Genomic DNA, 12563 nt, shown 5'->3' with positions numbered 1-12563 from the left:
AAATATGAACATGTTAGATTGTGGGAACAGGGAACACTTCGTGTTCATTATATAACTCCTGAAACTACAACATTTTCTAATTTGAATAACGAAGAGAAAACCAGGATCATACCTTCCAACACACAACCCAGTCATCAAATTCTTTCCTTGATTTTCAAGAGCCTTGTACTTCTGTCTTGCAAGTTTAAATAAACGATGAAAAAATACTTCAGGTATGACTTCAATCAATATTTAAATGAAGGATTTCAAATGATATATTATAAATTCATATTATCAGAATTCCTTCATATTATTACGTAACTTGCATTCATTGCATCTGCTAATTTCATCTACATCCAAAATACTGGCTATACAAGATTGTCATAATAATAAAAGTTGTTCTGCAATGGAAATTATAAACAGTTTGTGACTGCTATTAGTGCCAGAGAGTTGCAGGTCAACCAGTAATGTAGATCAGAAAAGCACAGGATCACAACTGTGTAAGGACTGTGCTTACAATATCACCTGCACAAATACAATGAAAAAGTTCGGAAGACAGTTGAGCTGTAACTTCATGAACTGGTGGACATCCAAGCCTGAGCTCTCAATTCAGTTATAAGAAAGTAAGAATCTTGCTTAGAAGCAAAAATGCAGAACATTTTCCTCTAATATCACATATGAAAGTTCTCATAATTTTGATCATAATATGTGTCAGTACACAAATTTGTAAACAAAGATGATTAATCTTACAGATATATATAAACAGATTGACTGAAAGCATGTATAAAGAACTGGATCTTCAGATCCCTTAGATACTCCTCAACATGTGACATTTCTTCCATGTACAGGAGGGGGAGCAGGAGTTAGAAATAATACAGTAAACTTTATACATTGAGTTTATTCCCGCATCCTGGATGATTCTCTCACTTACATGCACAATTTCAGCATTGTAATCATAGAAGTAGGTACCTTACCTACTGCAGTATTGTGAATTTGGGCTATTACAATTATAATTTAGGCATCATTAAAATGCCCCTCATTTTTTAATTTTGAGTGCAAATTTAAGTGATGCTTAAAAGGTAAATGTAATGTAATTTTCTTTGCATTTATTCATGTTTGTTTTTTCACCTATATTTTCTTAGCAGTATACCAGCCGACACTGGTAGCATTTCCAGGAACAACCAACAGTTTATCAGCATTTATTCCATAGGGAACAAGTAGGGAACTGTTGACTCTGAGGGCCAAGTGGCTTCTTTTCTCAGCTGACTATGAAAGAGTGTCCTGTGATGAAAGATTTAAGTATCAATACACATTCTAGATGAAGTAGTCAAGCTACACATACTACATATCTGAATCAGGTTTCTTATAAATGTATTAATTATTTATTGAATTATATTCCAATATTATCACATTCCAACTACAATAGTCATACCTCAAATAAAAGGCTGGTGGAGTTTGAGGTCTCCAGAGGTCCCTTCCAACCTCAACCATGATGTTATTCTGTGATTCTGTGAAACAAAAGAACGATATGCTCCTAATATTTTGCTTGAACTACCGATCATACCTCTATTCCCTTCCTCACTCCTTCATTTTACAACCTTTACTTAACTCAAGTGAACAACTGTTTACATGTGTTGATAGTGATAGGACAAGGGGGAATGGTTTTAAACTAAGACACAGGAGATTTAAGTTAGATATTAGGAGGAATTTTTTCACTCAGAGGGTGGTGATACACTGGAACTGGTTGCCCAGAGAGGTTGTGGATGCCCCGTCCCTGGAGGCATTCAAGGCAAGGCTGGATGTGGCTCTGGGCAGCCTGGCCTAGTGGTTGGCAACCCTGCCCATGGCAGGGGGGTTGAAACTAGATGATCTTTGAGGTCCTTTTCAACCCAGGCCATTCTATGATTCTACAATACTCTCTAATAGAGAGTACTTTGAATTTAATCCAGACAAAAACTGGTAACTAATGTTGCAGCCAAAAAAAATAAAAATAAAAATAAAAATATACATAGGTCCTTCAAGCTTTCTCACTGTCTTTGGTAGCATTAACACAGTATTTTCTACACCTTCCTGGAAATTAATGAAATAAAATTAGTAGAACTGCTTACGTTTATATTCTCTGACAATAGATTAGAAGGATGTAAAAAAAATAAATTATAGGACTATTTTTAGAAAGGTTGTTGGACATTTTTCTTAGTTTTGAAGGTTCTTAAAAACAGTAACTTCCTACAGTAGGAAGAAAATGAAATATTAAAATCTATTTTTTATAATGGCACAGTTCTAACTATACTCAAGTGTTTTGTCTCACTGCAGACAGTTTGTTTTGAGAATAACATCTATAAAACTGAGTTCGAATCGCTATTCTTTCCTCTGATTCTGTGTGTCATTTATGGATGTTCAACCCATTCAACATAACATGCATCCATCGGACGGTTCACATAGAATATGAGTTTGTGAGAGCTCTCAGTTGCTGAGCTTGTTTTTGTCCTCAAGTTGCATGACTCAGAGATTTCAGAGCATGTATTTTCTGTACACTAGATCATACAGGTTTCATCTTGTTCTGTTTCAGACTTTTCCTCCAGAAGGGTTTACAATGATTTATCTGTAATAAATGGTCTTTTGACAGTAGTTACACAGAGAAACAGTGGTGGTTCCTGATGCTGTTAATATTTCTTGTAAGGCAAAAAAAAAAAAAAAAAACCTAAATGAAGAAAAACTGCCTTTTATGTTTCAAATTTTTTTAACAAGTTCAGGATGAGATTTTTTATAGTGTTACCTCAGTTAAAATGCTCAGGAATAATTACTTTTTCTTCCTAAATTGCTATATGAGCAAAAAAAAAAAAAATGATTTTGCAACATCACTCTACTACAATTACTCAACCAGCATCTCTTAATATTATGATCTGAAATATTACAATTATTTCAGCTATGAATGTACTATAATGAATGTTAAAATAACAGAAGCGACATAACAACATCATTTGCCTATAATGAAATCAGTAACTCTTCATATACAGCCTCATTCAAAAGAACTCTTGCCTATGCCAGTCTTCCATGTTTTTCTTTTTGAACTCAATTAACAGTTGACAGTAATGAGATATTTGAGTGATTCTTGACAATTCCAAAGTTTTTGTGAAACATAAGCACATAAAAAAACATAGAGTTTCCAAATATATGTACGCACTCTTTATTGACTTCTACTCTAGAACTCCAGTTGTCAAGGAACAACTGGATAAACAGATAAGGAGGAGAAAAAGATGTTGAACACATTCATTCAGTGATGTGGATATTAATAGAAAGGTATGCATATTAAAAGGTGTGCAAGTGCAAAAGAATTCACAGAAGATATTAGAAATATATATATCAAGCGTGGTGAAATACTATTAAAAATAATGATAATCTCAGTGAATAGTTTATATCCAACAACTTTTCCCATTTACATGCATCTCTTCTTACCTGGGCATGATCTTTTAAATTCCTCCTTATGCTGAAATTTTACAAGAAAATTACTGCAAATCTGGATGTTGCCTTGTACAAAACTACCTCTAGCTGGAACTGAATAGCTATACGATTGTTTAAAATGATAATAGGTGTTCAGATTCCTCTTTATATGCTTTTATTTTTGTCTGTTTTCAGACTCCACATATCATGTACTGTACGACAGCCAATAGTGAAGAATTCAAGAATCCTAATGGCAGCCCCTTTGAACAGAATACTGTTTATAACATCTTTTGGGGGCAGCTGTTTCCAACTAGAAAGAGAAGTGTAAGCAAATTCTCATACTTCCTTACTTTTTACTTAGCTCTGGAGTGTCCCTGTCTGTTTCTACTGTGGCTTTTTGCATTTGACTGTTTAGAAACAGGGCTTGTCTTTTGGGTCAATTACCATCAAAGTCTTATTTTGGTCACTTGTAGAAAAAATAACATAAATAACAAAACATTTACCACCAATAAAACACTATAAATATTTCATTACAGTACACATGATGATGATTTGATAAAGCAGTTACAGAATCCACATAGAATTTGAGAGGAAAAACACTTCATTACAATGTCCAGCTTCACATAGACTTATTTTCCCCAGAATAACTGAAGTAATTCGGCATGGCAGGAGTTGCAAAAACAGACACATCAAAGCCCTCAAAAGGATCCACATGGATAGGTCATTAGGACAGTATGGCTTTATATAGTTCGTTAAAATTCTCAGAGGTTAGTTTATATCTTGATACTTTAATAAACAGTTTCAGCTTTGGTGAAAGCTGGAAAGCTTAATCCATTAAGAGCCATTCAGAACCAAAACAAACAAACAAAGGTTTAACCACTTCAGTGACAACAGTACAGAACAAACAAGCAGTCTACTTAGAAAATCCCAGCAATTTTAGGATCAATAGCCTCACTCTGTGCTTCTAAGTGATGAAAGCTAGAAAATCTCTGTTGTCGGCTCTTTTCAAAAATGTTTCTGGCAAAGATATAGTTGCAAATTTGATGAGTTTAGTTTAGTAATACCCACGTAGTCTAGAAGGCTTACTTAAGTACTAGCACCAGTCATAATGAAAACAAACTAACTCAAACATCACTTTTAGCTGAAATTTCCTCCCTCTACTCTTAATTTAAGATGTTAAAATACCTTTCAACATTTATTCTAAGTTCTTACTTGTAGAGTTTTATGATTATTTTTCTAGTTAACAGCAGTAGAAATTTTTTCATTTAGAGAGTTTGAAAAAATGTATTAGAAAGATTTTTGTAAATGCAAGACCAATACAGTGACTTAATGCACTAAAATAACGTAATATTGTTTCAAAGTCCATTTAACTCAGTCTGCCAATATGAATAATCAAATCAGCAAATACATCTATATATAATCAGAAAAAAAGAAAAATAAACATTTTTTTTCTTTTATGAGACTAAAAGCCTGCTAGGTCCTTTTAAAACATTGCCATTGTATATTGACTTGCATGAAAAAAGCATTTACTTTCTTTTACTTTGTCTAAATTTATTTCATGCAGTAGAGTTTCCGTATGGTAGACCTGTTATTGTTCAAAAGAATTTTAAATTATTCTTGCATTTTTATACAAATATTGTTGCTTTTGATTCCTGTTTTTAAATACAGTAAATCATATATATCTATATAAACATTTAAATTTTATATTTAATATTAATTATAAACTCAGAAGTAGTGGGAGAAGTACTGAGAAACTCAGAATAGGAGGAGTGTTTATTTTTTTTACCTAGCAGTGTCAGCTCTTTATTTTTCTCATAAATTATCTAGAAATCTCAATTACATACTTATTAGGACATCAAAAGACACTACAGAGATTGCCTGCATATGTCTACAAGCTAATTTATCCACTAAGATTTGCTGTTTTCTTCTATAATCATCAGATTTTACTAATCACATTTTTAAAACGTAATCATAGCACGAAATGCTGTCAGTATGAGAAATAATTAAAACAGAGCTTGTCCCAGAATTCTTGTTTACACATCACACAGCCCAACCAAATTTTTCAACGGAAAGGCATAAAGTCAGAATAACACTGAAAATATGTGGCTTTATGCAGGGACACCGTGTTGTTTAGTCCTGATTCATTAAGATGCCTGATGCATAAGTGACTTGTCAAATGGTATGTGGGTGGCTGTAATGGCAGCATGTAGGTTTGTATGGAAAACAAGTATGGCACTGTGAAGATTTTTTCTCTATTTCATCATATAGGTACTCACATGTAACACTTGTGAGGAGTCTGCTAAGAACCTTGCTGTCAAACCAACTAATTCATCAGAAACATGTAAGTTTAAAACAAAGTTCTCCAAAGGCAGAGAAGTAGCTTATCCAAGTGACAGACACATAGACAATTTCATTGCTGCCAGAACAACATTCTGCTCAGCCCACTAGCAAGCTATTTGTCACTGCTACAAGAATATCCTCCACAACTTGGCATCGGGGACCCTGGGTAGCCAACTGTGCTTGCATAGTGCTGGAAGTGCTATCCAATAATGGGGAGGAAAATGATCTGAGGATCTCATTATTATTACAAAATGTGTTATTGTATGAAAAACATATCTTTATAGCCATGAAAACATGAAACACGAAAAGTTTATAGGAAAATATCAATTTACAGAAAACCAGATAACTGTATTCTATATGAAAAGGCTTGTTTAACTCCATTTCCATTTCCCCCTCTCTAGTCCTCCTGCCCATCAAAAACATGACTGAATATTCCATACATCTGGTATAATGTGGTAGGCTTTTCATGATAGTTCTTAGAAATAAGAGGTTAAAATAATCTTTGCCATAATGCCATTAAGCATTATCCCAGAGATAAACAGACCTGAGTAACTGAGTAACTTAGCAGGTATAATGTTTAATTTTAAAAGTTTTGTGTAGGATGATGGAAGAACACCATCTTCAGACTATCTGGTGTGAAACATAAAGTCACACATTGCTTTTTATGTCACAAAGGTCAATGGTTTTCATTGTGAATAATGTTCTGCAATACCATTCACTACAAGCCCAGAACAGCAGAGCATGGGCCTACACAGAAATAATCCCTTTATTGTTTCATTGGGTCATACATATCACATTGGATCCTAAGTATTTACAAATTTATTAATGTTGACTGCACGTTTGCAATTGCCTAATTATCATCCTCAGTCAATTGATTTATGGAGAAGAGAGGTAGAAGTAAAGAAAAACAGTCCAGTCCCAAAGGTATTGAGGAAGTGATACAGGACAATGAAAAGTAAAAGTTATGAAGAACAGTAAAAATAGTTTTCTAAGAGAAACAGAGTAGAAATAAAGGAGAAGGAATTAAAATTTAAGATATTTTCATACATAAATAAATAAACTTCAAATAATCAAGTAAGAAACAAGGAAATGACAGGGAAGAATTCCACTGCATAGGGAAGAGCCTCTGCGGGGATTAGTGCAGTAGTCAGAATTAAATTAAGAAACCAGTCTGAAATTTTCAAAGTTCTTGTTAACCCGGCCATTCCTTTTAAGTGACCAAGTGTCTTACCACTGGAGTATGATGTAACTTAAAGGGCATGTGTGGATGCTTGAGAAAGATGACCTTCCATTTATATTTTTATTTCTATTCATTTTAAATAAATAAAAAGAAAGTAAAATGGACTTCATACAAGGATAATCTTGTCCCTGAAAGTGTATCCATCACTTTATTATAGATTAGTAAATTACAAATGAAGTGCACCATCTCTGCAGATAGTCCACCACTCTTTAGGTACTGCGATATCTACAATGAGTCAGATCTGGAAGCGTAAATTTTCATTTGATGCTGCCCTAGGTAGACTTACCTGAAAAGCCCAATTCAGAGATCTCCGTGTAGCAGAACTACAATCACTGATACTGTGAGAACTAACACAGACTCTGTACTGTCTTGGCATGTTTTTAGTCTTTCTTCTTTTCTTATGTATAGTTTCTCCCTTGAGCAATATAACTGGAGCTACTGATAGGTATCCTTTTCAGGTAAAGGAAATAAATCAAATGGTCAAATAGCAAGAACTACCTATAGAATGACACTCCACAGGAAGTAGTAAAGATTTAGACTATAAACTCATCATCAAAGACAAGGAGACTTGGGAGAGAAGAAAAGGAAAATTGAATAAGAGCTGTGAATCAGAGCACAACAAAAACCACAACTGTTTTTTCCCATCCTTATATTGCAATCTGCCCATTTAGACAAGATCATATATCTTTAAAATAGATATTGCAAGATTCTTGCACGCCAACTACATTTATATTGAATTTGGTACAAAACTGGTTTTTTTAGCTTTACAATTTTAGTTTTGTTCACCATATTTGTGCTTAGTGGTACTGCATGTTTTTAAGCACAGTAGTACGCTATGATGATTTTCTAAAAATATTTCAAATAACTGATTCTGTACTGCTTTTTTCTTTCATAAAAAATATTCTGAGCACCAGAATTTAAGGTGCATGAAGAAATTATGAAAACTATTAGATTCTTTCTGGCAATTTGGTCATACAAATTAGCATTTTTCATTTCTCTCCCGGATCATTTCTCTTCTAAAGATGGTGACTATTTGAAACCATTTTTACAATATAGATAACATTCCCAGTGAAACTTAAAATATTGAATTCCCTCTCCCTAGCTCCCTCCAAAAAAGCAGAAGAACATTTATATTAGTTAGTATGAAAAAGATCTCACAAATAATTATTCCTTTTTGTCTCCCAGGCAGATGTCTGTTGTATTAATGAAGGGCACTGAAAGAAACGGGCGAGTCTTATTAACATTGACAATGCTTAAGCAACCCAAATCTCTTCCTACTAAGTTCCTTTGAGGAGTTAAACTGACTTTTAAAAAGGATTTGTTCTTTACATATTGACACAAGAATGACATTGAGTCTTATTGTAGTCCTATTAAAAGTGGACCTATAAAGTTATCAATATTTTACTTCAGAATTTATCATGTGGAGAATCAAATCTAATGGAAATATGCATCCATGTTTGGAGACTTACTCATTAAGCCTCTTCTGGAACATAATTTTTAAACTTTCAGAATTCTTTAATGCATATGAAATTACACTGCAATGAAAAAAAAATCAGCAAATTTTACTTCTAATATTGCTGCTCTAGCAGTTATTATGCTTGGGACTTCAGGCATACTTCAAAGATCTCATGATCAAACTCTGCTTTGCTGCCTGCCAAGAAAAGGAAGTTTTACTTTAGACTACAATGGACTGATTGGTCTGGTGCAAAAGGTCACCAAACACTTCACATGCCTGAACTGGACTAAAGTTTAAAGGGGAAATCTTGCCAAGCGGGATTAAGGTGTCTATTCTTTCTTCAGCATGGTAACTCCCTCAGTGTTGAGGGGAGTAGCATATGCATATTCAAAGAAGAAAAATAAGGGTAATAGGATAAAATAACCTTGCAGGTCAGGTATCTGGGAAGAGAGATGAAAACTGAAAAAAGGAGAAGTTTAAAAAGCACATTGAAGAAAAATTACAATTTGAAGTCAACTGAATCAATAAAATGATCATAAATCCATAGTAGCATAAAAATTCCTGCAAAGTTAACTTATGGCTTTCCTATATAGAAACACTGTACTGTAAGATCATTTTTAGTTTGGGAGGGAGCATGAGTGATATATCTATGCATTCCAAAATGAGACTGACAAATATGTGGCTTAGAACAATTGAAAATGTAGTTAATTTTATTTTGAAACAGAAGCATACTGATTGACATCAAACTACTTTCATCAGGCTGCATGCACAAAAGAATAAGGGATTATGTACTTCAGTTCTGCCTGCTACAGAGAGGCTGAACTGTTATATCCCTGATTACGTTTTTTTTAGACCTCCTTTCCTTTGGCCCACATTATTTACTTAAAATATGTAAGAATTAGATTGCTTGCTTATTGCAACACTGTGCATGTTTCCAAGATTAAAATGTAAACCTTTTTTAGGTGTGTTGTGGTTTTATGATTTTTGGTTATTAGTATTCCACATCAAAACATCATATGGTGTACTGAGAGTTAAAGAGTTGATGCTCCAGTTCTGTGGATCATCAGTAGAAGAGAAGAAGAACTACATACTCCAGAGGACTTTGCGTTGTTCTGTTTCTGTTTTCCGGTCAGAGGGAAAGATAAAACTGTTCGCAGATCATGAGACACCCCTTTTTTCTTCTTCTGGCTTGTCTCTGCTTTGGGTGCTCCTAGCCATATTGCCTCAGCTTACTTAGAGTAAGGCCTTCAGTCTTCAGACACTCTCTCATTTTATTTGATTTATTTGCTTCAATTCCAATTATTATTGTATTATATTGTATTATATTGTATTATTTTGCATTCCTATATCTTATTTAGTAAATTAGCTTTCCTCCTCAGATCATTGCCGCTGTTTTGTTTTACGCCCATCTCCCTACCCTTTTCCGCTTTTCCCCTTTTCCCTTTCCCAGGGCGTGGGTCCATGAGTTCCCCTGTCCCATTAGTCACAGAACTGGGGTGAGCCAGCCTGTAAACTGTTGACAGGGTGCTTCCCACTCGCTGATCACGGAGCTGCCTGGAACTTTTAGTTAGGAAATGGGTTCTCAACAGGAGCCCCACCACCTTAGGAGAAGACTCTAGCATAGTAGATGTCTAGAATCATAGAATCATCCAGGTGGGAAAAGACCTCCAAGATCAAGTCCAACCAGTCATCTAACACTACAAGCCCACTGCTAAACCATGTCCCTCAGCACCACATTCACACATCTCTTAAATATCTTCAGGGATGGGGTCTCCAGCACCTCCCTGGGCAGACGTAACAATCTGTTATGACCCCTTCCGTGAAGAAATTCTTCCTGATATCCAGTCTTTGCATCCTATCCCTTGCCACCTGAGAAAAGAGACAAATCTAAGACCCAGAATCTCAGCTCTTTTTCTTAATATCATAAACCCCCTCTCTTTGCAAATGTCGCCTCAATTTCAGGAGGTATTTTCAGGTAGTTCTAGATTCTGGCTCAGCCATAAAGAATAGGCATTCAGTAGGAATATATGTGAGTTTTTCTTAGTCCTGCAACTTCCAGCTAATTTATAACAGGTTGAGAGGCTCTGCAGAAGAATCATAGGCTTTACAGATGCAATTGATATTTGCACCTTACAAGCAACGAGCTGATATATGTGAAAAAGAAAAAGGAGTGGATGCCCTTGTCTTTCACTTTTGCCTTTTTCCATTAGCTCTATTGTTACTATTTTAAACTACTATATTTTTAAACAGAAGCCAAGATCAAGAAGAACAATATGTATCTCAAATATTATGAAAGTAGTATATACATATGCATATCAGACACTGGCTAATTTTTTGTTTGGTTGGTTGCTGTTTGGTTTGGTTTTTTTTTATAAATACAATTATATATACTCAGAATAGTAAAAGTCACTTTGTGAAAAGAATTCACAAGATACAAGAGGATTTGGACAAAGATTGAAAGATTTTAACAAAAAATCTCTAGTGTTTTTATAGATAAAGTTTAAGTATTGTGCACAGTTTACACAATAATGCCTAAAAATACTTTTTGTTGGACAAGAAAAATATGAATCAGGATGCTAAACACTATCTAGGAACAGTTTTTGAGAAGAACTGGAATAATCGGCAAATTTAGTGGGATTAATATTCTACTGCTAGTGGCTTTTCAAGAGGACAGAGGCAGGGAAACAGAGGAAGGAGATTTCCTAGACCTGTGCCAAATAACAAGCTGTTTAATTAATATTTGACCCATCATCCAAAAACTTTGTTGTTTTGTATCCAAGACTGCTTTAATTCAAAATCTAGTGTACCTAGTCAGTGCAATGCAAGGAAGTCTCCAGTAAAGATGATGCTTTATTTGGTGTATTCTCAGATCAGACAACTGCTCTCACAGATTCCACAACTCCACAAGACACTCCTTATCACTTCCAGTATTCTATGAAAAGAAAAAATAAAACAACAAAATTATTTCTTCAGAATTGTATGTAGCAATCTAAAATATTACAGGGGAATTGTGAAAAATGCACACAAATATTTTCAAAACCTCTCTGGCCAAAGAGGGAGGGAAATAATCTATGAGAAAAGAAAAATGAAGAGAAATTTAAGTCACTCTGAAGTAACCTTGACCTAGAGTTATTGTTTCTTTAGAACTGAGAACATGGAAGGACTTTTGTGTATGTGTTTTGGTTTGGTTCAAGGAAGCAAGAGTTGACTGCTGAAGTGAAGGAATGTGTGAAGTGTGCATAGTGCTGAAAGGCTGAAGTTTCAAGCTTATCTGAAGGGTGAGGCATAATTGAAGAGAGAATGTGCCAACATGTAAACAGATAAGAAAAATGGAGCCTCTCTCTTATACTTCTTCCTTATTTTCTGATTGTTGTATGTGAACACTACCTATTGGTTTCTGAAGGGTGAAACAGGAAAGAAAACTACATTTAATGCTACATATAGTATTAAATATCTCTATACATAGAGAGCATATCCTAATTCATTTATTTTTATATCATGACTTTCAATCATGTTCAGATACTCTGAGAATATTCCAAAAGAAACAGCTTATTTTGTCAATTTACACTGGGTTTTTAGTTTTTGTTTCAAATTCATCAAATCATTTCACATGCTTATAATCAAACCTATTCTAGAAAACATTTATACATACATAGAAATATGCTACTTATGCTTTGGAAACAATGCTAAGTATAAGCTTAGTGTTTTGATAAATCCAGGCCTGAGAACAGAGATGTCTGAAAACATTCTGAAAACATCTACAGAGAAAATGCTAAAATGAAAAAACAACTATCATGATATTCTTGGGATACAATTTGTGAGACAATATTAATGAGATCATTATCAAATTCCAGAATGAAGACCAAGGATAATCAAATTGCAATCCTTGCTCCACTTTCTTACTCATTACTTGAGCTTAGGCAATACTTTTATTCAGTAAGTCCTGAATATTATAAAATGTATTTATATTTTCACTTAAAATGTGCTATTATATTTTATATTTACTCATGTATTCCTTTACCATATTTTTCTATTATTCTATCTTAGCCTACAGATACTTGCTCAACTCTCAGCTCATCATGAACACTGGGAAGGGACTGCAGGTGG

At 34.3% G+C, this 12563-nt stretch overlaps 1 long non-coding RNA gene across 3 annotated transcripts in view; it reads right to left on the bottom strand.

The window, feature by feature from the left end:
- LOC110401951 overlaps window positions 1–12563 on the bottom strand; it is a 38775-nt gene that overhangs the window by 12880 nt on the left and 13332 nt on the right. For 2 of the 3 annotated variants that reach the window (XR_002440708.1, XR_002440709.1), the window contains exons 3-4: window positions 11264–11388; window positions 1412–1487 (exon numbers count right to left, since the gene is read on the bottom strand). This is a non-coding gene — a long non-coding RNA (uncharacterized LOC110401951). Of the gene's footprint in view, window positions 1–7; window positions 1261–1411; window positions 1488–11263; window positions 11389–12563 lie in introns of those variants that run through there. The other variant, XR_002440710.1, reaches the window with a different exon arrangement.

The sequence above is a fragment of the Numida meleagris genome, chromosome 6, assembly GCF_002078875.1.
Source record: "Numida meleagris isolate 19003 breed g44 Domestic line chromosome 6, NumMel1.0, whole genome shotgun sequence".
In the NCBI taxonomy this organism is placed as follows: Eukaryota; Metazoa; Chordata; class Aves; order Galliformes; family Numididae; genus Numida; species Numida meleagris.
The sequence above is the reverse complement of the archived record's forward strand: the minus strand, read 5'-3'. Positions and strand labels throughout refer to the sequence as shown.